We start from the raw sequence: 16,441 nt of genomic DNA on the forward strand, positions 1-16,441 counted from the left end.
GATTGTCACTTGGCACAAGGCTCTGTGTTTGCCCACTTTACTACAGCTTCTGCCCAAATCATTAGGTATTCGGTATTTTTCACATACCTTTTCTGCATTGTTTTTCCCTCCTCTGACTGCTTGCACTTTTCCCTTATTTATTTTTTTTTCCCCACAGTTTTTCAATGAGCTTTGCTCAGAAAGTTTCCACGCCTCTCAGCTCCTCCTGTTCATGCTCACTGGGTGAGCATTCAGTTGTCCCACATGCAGCTTGAGTTGCACTGTCTCTGGACAACATCATTTTTTCTTCCAGTGTGCTTTTTCTCCCTCCTGTCAAACCCATACTTCAGTAAAGGGGGAGTTTCTCACAGCACTATCTTTCTTTGCCAGCACATGCTCTGCCTTTGGTGACTGCACCTACTCTGCATTTTCCATTGTGTCTCTCCCCCTCTGAAGGTGGAGATCCTGTTTCAGAAGAAAAGTTGGAGTCACACAGGTGCGCCTGTACTTTCAGTCTACAGGACATGGTTAGATCTAGCACCTGCTCTGTGATAAACAGGGTATATTAGTGTATATTGGGTATACAGGGTATATTTTATTGTATAAAATATAATTGTATATATATAAAATATAACTGTATTTTATTGTATAAAATATAGGGTATATTTTACTGTAGGAACAAGGTGCAGTGTAGGACATAGCTGAATCTCACCAGAAGAACCTTGGTCGAGCACTTTCTACTGCTGTGCTCTGTGGAGAAGTTTCTGTAGGTCAATTTCAGACAGACCTGGGCAGGTGCAATCCTCTCGCTGTCACAACTGGCTGGTGTGTTACCACTAATCCCTTCCAGCTGTATTTTCAAAGACCAAAGAGGGCAGAAGGATCTGACCCTGGATTTTTTTTCTGCTTTTTATCTTTGCAGAAGGCTAGCTGCAGTGTTAGTTAAGCTCTCTTCTGTGCAAAACTGCATAAAATAAAATCACAGATTTCTGAGAACTGACTGTTCCACTTATTGTGACTGTAGGAACAACACTGCAACATGATCTCCTTTGTCACAGAAATTATAATGCCTTCTGGCCAAAAGACAGGAGTTCTGTTTCTGCTTAATAGCTCTTTCTGCCAACTCTGTTTGTGCTGAGTAGCGTCTTGCTCGGCAGATTCTGCTCTTGAAGCCAAAAGAGGAACCTCAGAATGAGGAAGGGCAGAAGGATTAGCCCCACTATTACATATTTATTCCTAAAATTTTTACTCAAAGTGCTGGACAATGTTTGCAAACATTAAAAGAAAAAAAAAAAAAAAAAAAAAAAAAAGAGGAGTGAGAGAAAAAAAATTGAAAGAAAAAAAAAAAAAAAAGAAACCAGAAACCAGAGCATTAGGAATCTGTTCCATTAGGAACTCAGCAGGAAGGTGAAAAGTTTAAACAACTGAAAAACAGAGTAATAGACAACAGTTGGAGATTGTGGTGCAGATGCATATGTACAAAAATACTAATGGAGTATGTTGTCAAAGATGCAATACCTCTAGTTCAGCCCTATGTAAACAGGCACAGCTCCAGGGGAATAAACCAAGCTTCACCCACTTAAACTCTGAATACATCTCCGTGTGTGTCTGTACACGCATATGGAATTTGGGCTTGAGAAAGAAGGGATTTTACTTGCGCATGTTTTGATTTATGTCAAGCATATAAAACCTTCAGGTTTATTTTTTAAGGTGTATTTTTATTTCCTTTAATCAGAGCTGAGCAAATCTTGCAGAAGTCTAGTTTCTTAGTTCTGGCACTTAGAGAGCTCCAGAGTCCTGTTTTCAATTCTTAGCTCTGATAAATTACATGCGCAACTTGAGCAAATCACTAAATCCTTCATTTCTTAATGGGAAATAAAATTCTTCCTTCCCTCCTGCTCTCTGCATATCTTGCTTATTTAAATTGTAAGCTATAGAGACTATAAAATACTGTTCCAGCATATGCATATCTGGCACGCTACAGTCTTAATCCCCATGGGTAGAAGCTGGGAGGCAGAAGAGAGAATAGGTGCTACTGCAGTACAAATAATTTCCAGATTCACCAGTAAAGGACTAGGATTCCGTGAAGGGTAAGAAGGCAACTGGGCGGAGATTGCCTTTTGATAGATAAAAGCGTATGAGTAGCCATGAGCCACTAGAGCTTTCATCCAACCTACTGCTCACCTTCAGCAAAAGGCAAATACTACATGGTTCAAGATTAAACAAAAGAGCAGAGATGTATAATTACTTCCTGTTAGGTTGGTTTTTTTGTTTGTTTGTTTCTTTCTTTCTTTCTTTCTTTCTTTCTATTATTTTCTAACCAAAATTTTCTAACCAAAAGCAGCCTTTACCACTGCTATGGTTTGAGTTTATTTATGCATTTATTTGTTGTAAAGGAGTAATGGATTTTTTCATCTGTGCTGATGATGCTGCTTTCTGGCATCCCCGATACTGGTCGCTTTTATCCTGTGCTCACCTCTCAAAGCCACAAGAAGGTGGTCGTGCATGGAAACCACCCCAAAAAAACTTACTGCAGGCAATACTCAGAATGACAGAGATGTTTAGCTTACATGTTCTTTTCCAGAGTCTCTGTTTCTGTATGCCTAAATTGGCTGGCATTTTTAAGTATATACTTGGAAGAGGAGACAGAGGAGGTCAAGATATACATACTTGGAAAGGAAGACACCCGAATAAGGAGGAGGAATGTGTGTCCTTGGGTATATACATTTCTGCTTCAAGCAGTCACCTTAGCCTTGGACTGCCAGGCTGCCCTCATTCACTGAGCTGCTCAGATACATTAGTCATGTGTTGGTCAACTCTTAACGTGATATCTAAAATCAGTCATGACTATGGGACAAAACATGTCTTTTCCTGCTGGCAGGAGAGAGGGAGGGAAGGGGGGGGATTTACTTTCCAAGCAGATGGCAGCACTGATGACTCTTTAGTCTTTACAAAAATGAAAGAGAAATATGCTGTCTTCTAAGACTTTCATCTTAGGGGAGGTTTTCAGGTATGGGGAAAAAAAATCAATTGAAAAGACAAGTCATCTGTGCTGTCCCCTTATTCCTGTAGTGTAGAGATGATTGAAATGAGGAGATAGCCACAGTCCTTGGACCAAATGGAATTTTTGCCTGTTTTCCAGATAACATTGTTTGCAAGAGGAAACAATGAAACCCACATAGACAAAAAGGTCTTTTTTGTTTTTATTTTATTATGCTAGATAATCACTTAGGCAAAATTCTGTTTTCTTCCTGTCTTTCCATAAATTGCTACTTCATAATGTCAGAGCAGCAGCATAGAGCTTTCCCAGATTCCCATTGCCAGCCCAGTGCTTCCCATAATCCCATCAAATCCAACTCCTCAGCACAGGTCTCCCAAAATTAAAGGGGGTTCAATCACTGGGCTTGTATCTTCGGCACCCCCAGCCCCCAAAGGAGCCATCTGCAGCGCGCTGGCTGCATGGAGCAGCAGTGGGGGGACGTTCAAACCAGCCTGCTCGCAGACTTGCCACGGGCTCGGAGGGGGACTTGATGGTTTCCAGCTGTGCTTATTCGACGGTTTCCTGGCTTTCCGCAGCCGTCACGTCTGCCATCGCATGGCAGAGGCTGCAAGGAGGCTCCTGGCTGCTGTGGGGCCACTTTGACAGCACAGCACAGGCACCATTGGAGGGAGGTAGGCCTCCGTGTACCACCGAGGCCTGCACTTCATCCCCTCACCTTCTGCATGGCTGGAGGTGGGACATCGTGACATAACCGTTGCCAGTGAGGAAAGAGGCAAGCCTGGTGGCTGTGATGCCATCGTGGAGCACTAATTTGTGTCTGTAGAGTTACGGCAGGGACCTCAGAGTTGTTTCAGAAAGTCAGTGAAATCAGGAGAATGTCTGCAGCAAGGCATGCGGCCAGCAGCAAAGATACTCTCGACTCTAATAGACTTCTTGTGTCATTTGAAGCTCAAACCCAGGATTCACTTACTCCCAAGACAAAATGTGTGGGGTGGCAGTGTTTCAACAGCATTGCTATTTTTTTATGGTAACACCCATAGGTTCCACTCAAAACTGATGCTGCTCTTTGTGTCAACACACAGTCTCTGCACCAAGGAGTTTACAATCCCTGCTGTTGCTGTCGCTAAGTTTTGTGCTGCTTTTAAATGGAGCATTTGAAAGGAGATGTCCTCCTCCTCCACTTTTCTTCCCCCGCCTTTTCTCCACCATGCCTAACTGACAGGAGTTTCTGAGGATGATGAACTTTTTAAAGATATACTCTTTAAATGATGATCTTTAAATGATATATCACAAAATCCATGCATGGGAAGAAGAGGAGCAAATTTATTGTTCTTGGTGGTCCCTGGGAATCAGACTGGAAACCAACAAACTAGAATGGGAAGGGAGAAGGGGAGAAATATTCTCGTCTTGCCACGGATATTGAAACGAGCTCTTCCTGCTCTGTAAAGGGAATCCCCTTACTCTGAAAGAAAACCTGCTCTTTCTTGTACCCAGAATCTCCTGTAATTCCAGTAATGTAAGGCCAATAAATCTTTGGTGTAACAAAGCCAATTCTCCTGACTCACTAGGAAGCAGAACAGGGAAGTCCTGCTGCCTCTTATTCTTAAATTTCTTCCAGGGGAGCACGGGTATTTGTTCTGCAGAATGAGCAGTGTAAGGAGCACTGCAATTCGAGGAGCAGCGCTGCTCTCAGCCCCTGCTTGACTGACTGACCAAAAGAGCGTCTGGAAGCCACTCGTCCTGAGCCACAATGAGTGCATTGCTCCAGCCTTCCTGGGAATGTGCTGAAATAGGGGGGTATGTTGCTAGTTTGAAGATGAGGGATTTTGCTGTATCGCACTCCTTTCAAGTGCTAATGGGAGTCACATGCTGAACTACCTCAGCATGCAGACAGTGGTGTAGACTGCTTCATGTAAAGCTGCTAAACTCACATTAGCCCTCCCCTGACACTGAGAACTTGATTTTGACCTCAATCATTAACTCATCCTTGCCTACAAGACTTGTGTATCTTGAGGCAGTAACTGATTTCTGGAGTTCACAGAAGATAGGCATGTTACTGTGTGAATGACTTTACAGAGGTTTTCTTGTTAGGCATTAGGTCTCCACAAAACATAATCCTTCACTTATTGCAGTAAATAAAAGTTTGGATGAATCACGCTGAGGATGAGAACAGGTCACAGTTCAAAAGGCAAGAAAGAACAATAGGGTCCAAAAGCGTTTGGCTGAGAATATCTCCTTTAATGAAACAAATTCAAAAAATATCCTAGCAATGTTCATGAAGATGCAATAAATCATGGTATTCAAAAAGCTTTCTTAGCAAGTTTTACAGATTGTTATTAAAAATGTAAAGACTATACATGATACCAGTCTTTTTATAAAGAGAATTTTTAAGCATTTTGCCTCAGGATTTTTCACCCCCAGCTGCTTAGTGCTCCAGGTAGATTGTCAGCATTCCCATTCACCTTCTGGGGAACATGCACAATGGGCCTTTTGGAAGCTGGCATCTTCTACGCTTGCAAACAGTTTCTTCTACCTGAAGGAGAAATAGTCACCCCTCCTTTACCTTGCCCTAAACTCTGAAATCAGGAGGTCATGGGATCTAAAACATGCAAATCCTGGGAGCAGACACTCATTCTACCCACCAACTGGGGAAGCACTGTTGGTATGGTTAAAACAAACAAACAAACTAACTAACTAACTAACTAACTAACTAACTTCACCTATTCACTGCTTATGGGACCAGGTACCCACCTGGTCAGGGTTGTGAGAAGAATTGTCATTATTGCCTGTATTCACCCTCAGCTGGGAAGGACACAGGGTGAAGGGTGCATTTCACTTGGGTCATCCAGCTGTCCATAAACCTTTAGGGTGCCTTGAGGAAGAAAAATTGGCTTCTGGCATACACATAGAGGAAGTCCTTCTTTCTTGTCCTTGCAATCTGCTATTTTCCTAAAGATTTCAAACACAGATTTTTGCTGTGTATCAGAAAGTAAGACACATTGCTAGCACAATAAATCTGTGACCACAAAGCTGAAATAGTACACAGAAAATATTGCCTGAAGAGGAGGTGGATTTCTGATCTTTTTGAGGGTATGAATCTTGCCCTGTAGATGCCAGCTGAATGGAAAGAGGCACTGTGACATGTCTGTTTCCGGTGATTCAAGCATTACACCACCTGAGTCAGGATTCCTTTTTATTACCAAGAGATTGTGTTAAACCTCTAGCTTCAGATGTTCTTCCTGACTAGCAAGAACTTGGTGGCCTTCAGCAGAAAGCAGTCAGAATGGGACATATTTTTAAAGCTTCTTCTTAAAGCAGCTCAAGACTTGGGCTGCAGCACGTGCCATCCAGAGGTAAGGCTCTCAGTATATAATATTGAGCAGCCTAGCACCTCGGTCTACTTCATCCTACTCAACCTTAACAATTCAAAACTTTGATGAGAATTTTTGCTTAGAAGAGAAAAAATAAATAAATAAAAGTTTTGATGTATCTGTGTAGGCTGAGGTGCTAAAGACCAAACTTCAGGTCAAGCATTTTAATAATCGTTTATTTATAATTCCACTTTTCTATGGGGTAAGTGCTTCTGTAGTTCTCATTAACCTTCAGAGGGCTTATGGAGCTACCCTCAATGAAAAGAAAATATCTTAGTTTTTAGCTTTCATGCACAGATTGTAAGATGGAGACTAATTTTTTCCTCAGGGTCTTCTATGAACAAGTTTCCAGGACAGTTTGAATAGATCAGTCTCAGGCAGTAGGTTTACATTTTTGCTGTTGCCTCTTATTGTGGCATCCATTTAATGACGTATTTGAGCAGTGTATGTTCTTCTTCATTACCCTATACCATCAAACAATCCAAAATTTCACATTCCTAAAATTACCATTATTCAACTGATTTAAGCCCAAACACACAACTGCAGATCAGTTTCCTAATTCCCACTGGGGGAAAAAATAATAATAAAGTGCCTATTTTAATCACTCATTGTTGAATTTCCAGTTGTTAATTTGGTCCCCAAACTAGTGGGTGCCTTTCTTTATTCTGCTCTGTTGAACAGTAGGAGTAGGCAAAACTATAAAGCACAGCCTGTTTCTAATTACACTCTCATATTTCCTCTTAATGAACAGAAAATCTCCATTCTGTGCATTGCCTCTTAACCCCTGGAAAGGTCAGTGCCTTGCTCCTGTAATGCAGCACATGTTTTCCCCTTCCATTTAACACAGTTATTGCTTTCTGGAAGTGAGGATGTTTCTTGCCCAGGCTGGTGCAGAATTAGGCTGGCCCTTTTCATTCAATGTATATATCTGAAAACTCACTTAGTCTGCCCTCCAGTACAATACCCATCACAGACTTTCCCTTGCCTACTCATCCTTTATGTACAAAATTGGTGACTGATAAAGCATGTTTGTCAAAAAAAAATAATAATAATAAAAAAATCTACATACCCTTGGCTTGAAGATCTTATGCTATGGTACAGCAAGGCCTTGGATTCAGGTATTTCTGGTCCTGTACAACCTGACATACATTACTTCCATCAGCAAAACTGTAGGAACCTTCAACCAGTGTTCTTCTGCCTTACCAGGCAGCAAAGGTGGGCTTTTTTTGCTCCTTTCTGTCATGGAGGGAAAAATACATATGTATTATGTCAGGAAATTATTTCCAATTAACAAGCTTCTAATTACTTATTCCAGTATTGAGAAATAAAATTAAGCAAACTCTTAGGGAGACATTTCAGTTTTGCTCCTGACACTTCTCCTCCCTTGGTGCGGCATGGGGTTGCACAGGGGCTGGGGCAGGTGTGTTGGGATTCCTTGGCTTTGGTCTTCTCGTTCCTTACTCCACAGCTCCAGCATGGGCTCCTCTCCAGTCCCCCTCAGAGCTCTGTGTCGTCCTGTGTCTCCTCCCTGCCTCTGCTGGGGCAACTCTCCACTCTGCTTTGCCTGGGAACTGAAAACCTGCCTGCTCCTGAAACCAAACCTAAAAATCAAAAAGTGATGTGGCCTCACATCCGTTTCATGGCAAAACTCAAAAGCCTGAACTGGAGCTATTTCTGGTTTCTCTCAGTGCTGAGGAGGTCACAGTCAGGCTGACAATGTCTCCAATGAGTTACCATAGAAATTACCAAAACTTCCTCTGTGCTTTGGACACCCTCTTCCTACTAACATAAATGAGAACTGGATATCCAGATGTCTTCTAAAACCACAGTCCGAGCCAGCAAACTTCTGGCAGCTGCTCAGTAAAGCAAAAGTGGCATCAGGGAAGGTGGACTCATCTCTTAAAAATATAGAGCTAGACTTTTATCAGGCTCAAAATGTCTTTAGTTGATGAAGTCAAGGGGTCTGTTCCCCTAACCGACTGGCATTAAACAAATACTTTATACTTGCTTTTCATCATTGCCCTTACTCTGCCTGCCCTACAAAGGCGACACAAAGGAATGACAGGAACATTTGCAAACAAACACTGCAAATATTATGTGTGGGTTTGTAAACACAAGCAGTGATTCAGCCCTAAGTGACAACAGATTGCAGCAGGCACTCAGGCCTTCAATTATTAACTAAAGAGGCTGGGCTGGCCCAAAGTCTTCCCTCTGTGATGGGTGAGGCAAAGAGGGGGCATTTCACCGAGTGTGCAAGGTCAGGCTGATGGGAAGGCAAAGTGGTGGCCCTCATCTCCCACCATCAGCTGGCAGAGCAGATGTAAGGGTGCAGTGTGGGTTTCTGGGTTATGTGGGCTTTGCTGCCAGGGTGGTGGGAAGAGACTTGAGATGTCCCCACCATGGTGGTTCTCCTCACTCTCCCTTAGGAGGGAGCTGGATTCAAACCCACATGCCTTTTCCACCTGAGATGCTCCAGAGTGTCCTACCCCACTGTTCCAGAAAGACCTCCGAAAAGCTGTGTGCACCCTCTGCTTCTGTGCCACGTCTCAGATACCCCATAGTATCCAGGTAGAATGAGATGGTGGGGTGAATCCCATTTTACAGCCTGGTTTTGAGGCTGGAGGTCAGCAGCATTACAGCCCCTGCCTTCAGCACCCCTAAGAAGCAAAACTGAAGTGTAGGAGAAGCAAACCACATGAAGGGCTGCTGGCTCTGCTGCCTGGTGTCACTGCCTCTCCCATCCGGGCTCGCCTTTTTACTCCTGTGTTCGTGCACCAAAGGGGGAGCTGAGGAGAGCAGACACCCAAAGATCCCTCAGCCACCTTCTTTCTCAGTGTGATACTGCCACCAAAAAGCAGCATCAGAACTAGTCCCTGAAAGCCTCAGTGGGAACTAGGCAAAAAGGGGGGGGGGTACAGGGGGCTCTTGGGAACAGAAAAAAAGCAGAAACAGGGTCTTGTGAGCTGTCTGCATCCACACTGCTCTACACAGAGAGACATCTTTCCCTCTTTCTTCCCATGTGTTGTTGTTGTTGTTGTTTTTATTTTATTTTTTTTTCATTTCTTTTTACTATATTTTTAGCTTGCTTGGTAAGTACAACCTTCAAAGTGCTGACATGGGAGTGAAAAAAAAAAGAAATGAGAGAGCTGGCTTTACTGGTGGCAGTAGGAATTACAGCCCCTCCAGCATCCCAAAGGCTCCTGTCCATAAGGTCTGTTCAGATATTGGGCTCACAGTTGAGCAGCAGAGGACAGAGATATGCTTCAGACCTAACTACAGGAGGCCTGTTTGTGAGAGCAGGTGGCCTCAGAGCCGTGATGGAGCTGCATCTAGTGTAGAGTTGAGTGTTGGAGCTGCGAGTGAGTTTACAGTGTTACAGTGGAGGTTTAAGCCAGAAAAAAAAGGAAAGTGCCTGTGGTAACACACCCGAGTAGTGAGCTCCTAGACTGGTCATTAATTAAAACCTGGAGACTGGGTAAATTACTGTAATAGGAATGTTATTTAATGAAGGGGGTGTGTGCTCTAGAGGAAGAGTGAGTCTCCCAGAACCTGACATCATTCCTGCATTTTCATGTATCTAGAAGGAATTTCTCCCCATACACACACCCATGATTTTTTTTTTGTCCACGATATTCATCACCAGGTAATCCCGTTGACTGTAACAGAGAGTCACCTGGAATGAATTTGCCCGTGCCTTGGAAGAATATATTGTGCGTGGGTCCTGCATACATTATTTAAATGGCAGTACTAAGAAAACAGAATGAAATGTATTCATCAGCCTGACTGCCAGAGGTGTTGCACACCTGCAGGTCCCATTTAAGCCCAGTGGAAAGTGGAGGCTGAGGTATCTCCTCTTTTGCGTTCTGAGGACTGAATAATTTATCGGGAGGTTATTGAAGGTTTTTAATGGTGCAGTCAAGTCATTATAAGCAAAAAGCTACAAAATCAAATTCAGAACAATGAAAGCATCAGTTCATTAATGGAACAGTTCCAGCCATCTGGCATTCATATGTTCTGTGCTGGGGCTGCTCTTGTGCAGACATAAATGACACAATCTTACCTTCAAGCAAGAGCTTTCATTAACTGAATATATCCAAATTCTTTACAGTTCAGCTAATATTACAGGTTCTGTCCTGTGGTCCTGTGTTTTTTGTTTGTTTGTTTGTTGTGTTTTGTTTTGTTTTGTTTTGGGGGGGAAGTGATCTTATTTATTCATTCATTTATTTTATTCAGCTACTGCTTCAATCCTAAGCCACATCTCCTTTGGGGATGTGTGTTCCCAATCTCCCTGTCGGCACAGCATCTTTTGGAAAACTTTTAGTGGTTCTTGGTGCCAAAGCTCTGGAAGAAAGAGAAGAGGCAAACTGTATTTCAAGTGAAAATAATAACACTGATTATAAATACTGTTGCTCCAAATGAAAGCGATTCTAATGTAGGACTGATTTTCTCATTCGTCATTATTTAACTTTTTCAAATGAAACCTTCAGCAGCTCTTCAGGGATCTGACATTTAAGCAGACCAAACCGATGCACAAGGTTATATACAGTACAGAGACATCCACCAGACTATTCCAAGTGTTTATTTATTAACCCACCGTTTTATTAAGAGTATAGAGTTCAGCTTACTAGCGGCAAAATATCATTCAGTTCCTGGTGAAAGGTCACAGAGAAATAAATCATGCATTCTGGATGCTGCCTGTGTTAGCTAAGGATGTCCATGGGGAAGGACTCTACATCAGCTGCATCTCACACCTGCAGCCAAAGGAGTGGCTGCAGTAGGGGTGTCGAAGCAGTGCAACCCTCCGGATCCTGCTGTAGTTGCTGAGGCTAAAGCTCTTGGTTGTCTCCTTGCATCCTCACAAAAAAAAAAGGCGATTTCAGTCCTTCCATGGCAGACCTGGGCCCTGTGCTTGACAAATGAGAGCAACAGTCACCCTCCAGTTTTCCCCAACTGCCCCAAAACCCAACATTCCTAGTAAAGTTAACAGAATGCTCATAGGGTTTCAGTGTCCTGGCAGCTACATGGGCTATTCGGCATCTTGTATACATGCACATCCTCCCCAAAACAGGGGCAGTGACAACAGGCTGGTTACACCTGCAACCAAGACGGGCAGATGTCACATTGGGCTCTTCAGCAATGGCAGACACCTTAGCCCCAACAAAGCCAGCATCCCACACTCCACACAGCCACTGGATCTTGCGCACTCCAGTACTTGATGCTATGCGGCTCAAAAGATTATTAACTGCAATGCTGAGGATTATGGTCCTATGCAAGTTACCATCGGATTATCCAGTAACATGTTGAGCTTCTTTGCATATCTGACAATAACTTTCTCAAAGCGTTTTACAAACCCCATTGCAATCATCTGTATTGGGTTTACGTGGCAAGGTTTTGGTAACAGGAGGGGCTGCAGGGCTGGCCTCTGTGAGCAGAGCCCAGCAGCTGCCCCATGTCAGAGCAGAGCCAGCTCCAGCTGCTCCAAAAGGGACCCGCTGCTGGCCAGAGCCGAGCCACGAGCCATGAGCCACGCTGGGTGGGCCTCTGAAGGAGCAGAGTGAAGGAAGGGAAGGAAGTGCTGGGCAACAGCAGCTGGGAGAGAGGGGTGAGAGCCAGCCCTGCAGCCCCCAAGGGCAGTGCAGCAGGAGGGCAGGAGGTGCTCCAGGCAGGCAGCAGCAGTTCCCCTGCGGCCTGTGGAGAGGCCCCTGGTGGAGCAGGCTGTCCCCCTGCAGCCCACGGGTCCCACACGGAGCAGATCTCCACGCTGCAGCCCGTGGAGGAGCCCCCGGTGGAGCAGGTGGATGTGGCCTGGAGGAGGCTGCGGCCCATGGAGAGCCCCCGCAGGAGCAGGCCCCGGGCCGGAGCTGCAGCCCGTGGAGAGGAGCCCACGCAGGAGCAGGGGGTCTGGGGGGAGCTGCCGCCCGTGGGGGACCCGTGCTGGAGCAGTTTGCTCCTGGGGGATGGACCCCGTGGTACGGAGCTGTGTGGGAGCAGTTCTTGAAGAGCTGCTGCCTGTGGGCAGCCGCTGCGGGCTCAGTTCGGGAAGGACGGCATCCCATGGGAGGGACCTCACGTGGAGCAGGGGCAGGGAGTGACCAAGGAGTGGTGGAGATGAAGAATCCCCCATTACCTGTTCCCCTGCACAATTTGGAGATGAAGTAGAAGAGGGTGGATGCGGGGGAAGGTGTTTGTAGCTTGCTTTTAGTTTATCACTGTTCCAGCTAGTTAGTAATAGGTAATTAATTATATTAATCTCCCTATGCCGAGTCTGTTTTGCCCATCGTGATTATTGTTGAGTGATCTCCCTGTCCTTATCTCAACTTGTGAACCTTTTTTTTTCTTTCCAGCATAGTTTTTTCTCCCCCTCTTCTTTTAAGGAGGGGGAGTGAGAGAGCGGTTGTGGTGCAGTGCAGCTGCCCAGCAAGGTAAAACCACCACATCATCTCAGTGCAACATGGATGGTGCAAGAGCCAGGGCAAACAGAGTCAACACAGTCGTCACCCGGACAGATGCCGCTCTCCTGTCTGGCACGAGGCTGCTCCAAACATCCTGACGTGGCCCACATCTTGTCACGGAGATGGTAGGGCACAACCATCCGGGATGGGCATGGGCAGAAAGTCTTTTCCCAAAGGCAAGGCCTGGCTTCCAGGCATGGTAGAGTCATGTTAGCTTTCCAGCAACCAGCTATGGTGCAGGAGAACCAGGATGAGCTCTAGGCTGAGGAGCATGAGCCAGGGAGAGAGAGAATTTGCATGGAAAAAGCAGCTCTTTGACTTGAGAGCTCTCCAGGTTTCAGAGTCCATGGCTCATAGGATGCTGCACACAGCATCTCTAAGTACATAGCAGGAGGCTGGATGAGATTGAACCTGGGCAGAAGAACTACAATGACACAAAGATGATGTGGCTTTGGGGATAGTGTTATTTTCTGCATGACTTTTGATCCATCTGAAGGTGCTCAGGCGAGCAGTATACTTTCCAGCCATCGGATAATGTTATTTGCTCAAACTTCTCTGCACCCAGCTCCAAACAGATACCTCCAATGTGAGCACTGGGGTTCTGGTATTACAGATATAACAAATAAGTAAAATTTCAAACTCTAGAGAGCACTTTCTTCTGCCTGGATTGCTGCCGCTGCTCTTCATAACATAACACGTGCTTCAGCAATGCACTATGGACCGCAGTATTTTAGGAAACTGGAACATTTTTAAAAGCTGCTTGCTTATAAGGCCATTTCATCTGATCAATAGAAAGTGTATGTTGAAAATATTTTTCAAGTTCTCCAGTCATTTCTATCTCAGAGACAGTGATGTTCACCATTTTTTTATTCGCTAAGATACTAATTGCCTTCTCATCTAATGCTTCCTTCAAAACACCCACTGCACTAAAAGATGTAGATGAAGTACAACGCACTCCCAATCTGAAATGAAATATCCATCATTAAAAGAACTCCACAGTACACTGCACATAGAAGTGCCAAAGTGAAGAGACATCTTAACTGTAAATTCCCTGAATTTTTATTTTTTAATTAAAAACACCAGAGGTACTTTCCAGGCCCAGACTAAAGAGGAATGAGATGTCTAACTTTTCTGGAACTGCATGAGTAATCTTGCAGACACTCAGCTCAAACTGTATGAACACTGAGAATTAAATGTAAATATATCAATATGTGTACATGCTAAGCATATTTGTGATTTGAATCGATTCACAAAACCAAGCACATGGAACTTATGTGGTTTGTTCTGGAAACAGACACTTTTTCCAGACTGAAGGATGTGAAAACTACTTCCCTATCTAATGTGATTCAGTACATCTGTATGTGATTACAGAAACACGTTACAGACTGCAGAGCAGCATAGCCAAGTCTCATAGAAGTTACATTCATTAAGCTCTGCTGGACCATGTGATCTTCCCCGGACCTTCAATATTTGCCTGTTTCTAAGCTTACTGAAGTTCCCCCATATTTTCTAGTCAGAGAAAGAATGGAGAACTGAGATTTAATTAATCATGTTAGCCCTTAAAAAATAACAAGTCACTGTTTCAGGGATGTCTGAAGCTACTAACAGAAATCAAAGGAACTTGCATGCTATTGTAACTTAAAGTATATCATTTCACCACTTCTATGGACTAAGAAATGCTTTTTTTTTTTTTTAAGTGTATGTCATCATTTTGCCATCACATAATTCCATCTCATGCATAGAGCAGCATTTTCCTACAAGCACAGCTAAGACTGCTATTTTCCTTCAGGCGTCAGTAACTCAAGTCACTGCCGAGAAGGTCTTGACTATCAAAGCCATACTGTAACCATATTAGGTGAGACACTGTTTTTATGGAGTTAAGTGCTGTTAATTCCCGATTCACAGATGCTGTAGCTCTTCCCACAAAATGCCTTCCTACCTGCACCATCCCAGTGAAACATGTTCCTGCATGCTCAGGGTGGTAGGTCTCACCACTGACATGTGAGCCCTGTCAGGCCGTTCCTCGCTTGAAGCTTTGATAATTTGTGTTAATCTTGGTTGTTGTAGGGGCATCTGGGCAATTGAATGAGCATGGGACAGGAACTGTGGACATGTGCCCGCAGTTCCTGGTCCACAAAGCCAAGGAAAATCCTTTTTCCAATGAAGCTACATATGGAAAGCATATTGCTACAGAACTGGAGGAATCACTTTTACTCTCTGAAGACCTGCTTTTCAAACAGTAGGTCATGCAGATGACTCCAATTCTGCCCTAAGGTCAGGACACCTGTCTAATTTAACCATACTGTTTTAAGTATGCAGTTGTCCAGACTGGATGCAGCCTGTGCATAGATGGGAAGCTATCAAGAACTGTCCTGGTCCTTAGTGTATGGATGCTAAACCAGGTGTTATAGCTTGTGACAGAACATCCGTCTTGGCCTCATCTGCAAACACTTGATAGCTTGCTTTGAGCACAGAAGAAACCAAACATTTTGCCAAGTTAATGGCTTGCTGAATGCTTTACAAGTCCTTTGAGCATGCTGAATACCAATCTCTGTGCTAAAGTACAGTGCTGAGAACAGAATAAAGTCCAGGATTGCGTGGGGCGTAAACATCTCTCTTCTTGAAATATACACACACGCCCGTTGTCAATACACAGAAATGCATTCAGCTCTTTCCTGAAGGGAAAGAGCTCCCAGCCAGCCACGACAGCAAGAGATCTGGTAATGCTGACACCTAATACCCGTCAGTAAGTGTTGAGGCCAGTATCATTGCTGTGTTGATGGTTCACAAGCAAAGATCTGCTTTCAGGATAGCTACCTCTGCTGGTTTCTGGTTCCTTGAGAAACACCAGAAAGAGTGCTTTAAATGGGCTTGGTCTTTCATTATAGGCTTTTGTACTGCTGGAGGCACTGCCACCGTGTTTAGCTGTAAGTAATCTCTCTAGAAATCTCTCTACAGCATGTAGAAACACCTAGCCATGTCAGCCACTAAGCACGGAAACTTTGCACCAGATGCGTGCACATGCAGAAGCGGCCTCTAGATGCTACTGCAATCCAACTAAATCGGAGGTTACCGGACAACAAAAACTCGCGGTGACAAAAAAAAAATAAAAAATAATAAAAGTAAAAAGAAGTAATCTGAACCTGTTTTTGCATAATGAAATGACTCCTCTAAGCCTGGATAAAGCACCCGCTGTGCAACCCTGCCCCTTCCCAGCTGCTGGCGTTTGGTGAACCTACGGACCGATCCCTGCAAACTCCTGCCGCCGACATCTCCCGGAGGTCCGGGCGCTTTCGCAGAGGCAGCAACTCTGTCGCTCCAGCTGCGTACCGCTTCAAAGCTGTTTCTTCCCCGAAAAACCCTTGCAGTAGGTCCTCTCCTCCCCCGGCACCGTGCGGGGACCGGCGGGGGGCCGCGGGGGCGCACCTGGCCCCCGCCCGGCGAGGCGGGCGGAGCGGGGGAGGAGGGAGCCCGTCCCGTCCCTCCCCGTCCCTCCTCCTCCTCCTCTCCTCCTCCTCCTCCTCCTCTCCTCCTTCTCCTCCTCCTCCTCCTCCTCCTCCCTCCCTGCGCGCCGGCGGCGGCGGCGGAGCCGCGCTCCCTCCATCCGCGCCCGCGGAGCCCCGCGCAGCCCCCGCAGG

At 44.9% G+C, this 16,441-nt stretch overlaps 1 protein-coding gene and 1 long non-coding RNA gene across 6 annotated transcripts in view; one reads left to right on the forward strand and one right to left on the reverse strand.

Moving 5' to 3' along the window:
* Positions 1 to 3,170: 3,170 nt before the first annotated feature.
* LOC308185040 lies at positions 3,171 to 16,255 on the reverse strand. Of its 3 annotated transcripts, XR_013943081.1 has the most exons (4): positions 16,047 to 16,178; positions 7,421 to 7,587; positions 5,732 to 5,929; positions 3,171 to 5,513 (listed from the first exon to the last, which is right to left on the reverse strand). It is a non-coding gene; the product is annotated as an uncharacterized lncRNA (long non-coding RNA). The 3 variants fall into 3 exon arrangements; XR_013943080.1 differs by having other exon boundaries at positions 3,171 to 5,929; positions 16,134 to 16,255; XR_013943082.1 differs by having other exon boundaries at positions 3,171 to 5,929.
* Positions 15,915 to 16,441, forward strand: part of LPAR1 (lysophosphatidic acid receptor 1) — a 72,332-nt gene continuing 71,805 nt past the window's right edge. For 2 of the 3 annotated variants that reach the window (XM_080572653.1, XM_080572656.1), the window contains exon 1: positions 16,301 to 16,440. The gene's annotated coding sequence lies outside the window, so the exon portion shown is untranslated. Of the gene's footprint in view, positions 16,171 to 16,300; position 16,441 lie in introns of those variants that run through there. The other variant, XM_080572655.1, reaches the window with a different exon arrangement.

The sequence above is a fragment of the Anser brachyrhynchus genome, assembly GCF_964034855.1.
Source record: "Anser brachyrhynchus genome assembly, chromosome: Z".
In the NCBI taxonomy this organism is placed as follows: domain Eukaryota; kingdom Metazoa; phylum Chordata; class Aves; order Anseriformes; family Anatidae; genus Anser; species Anser brachyrhynchus.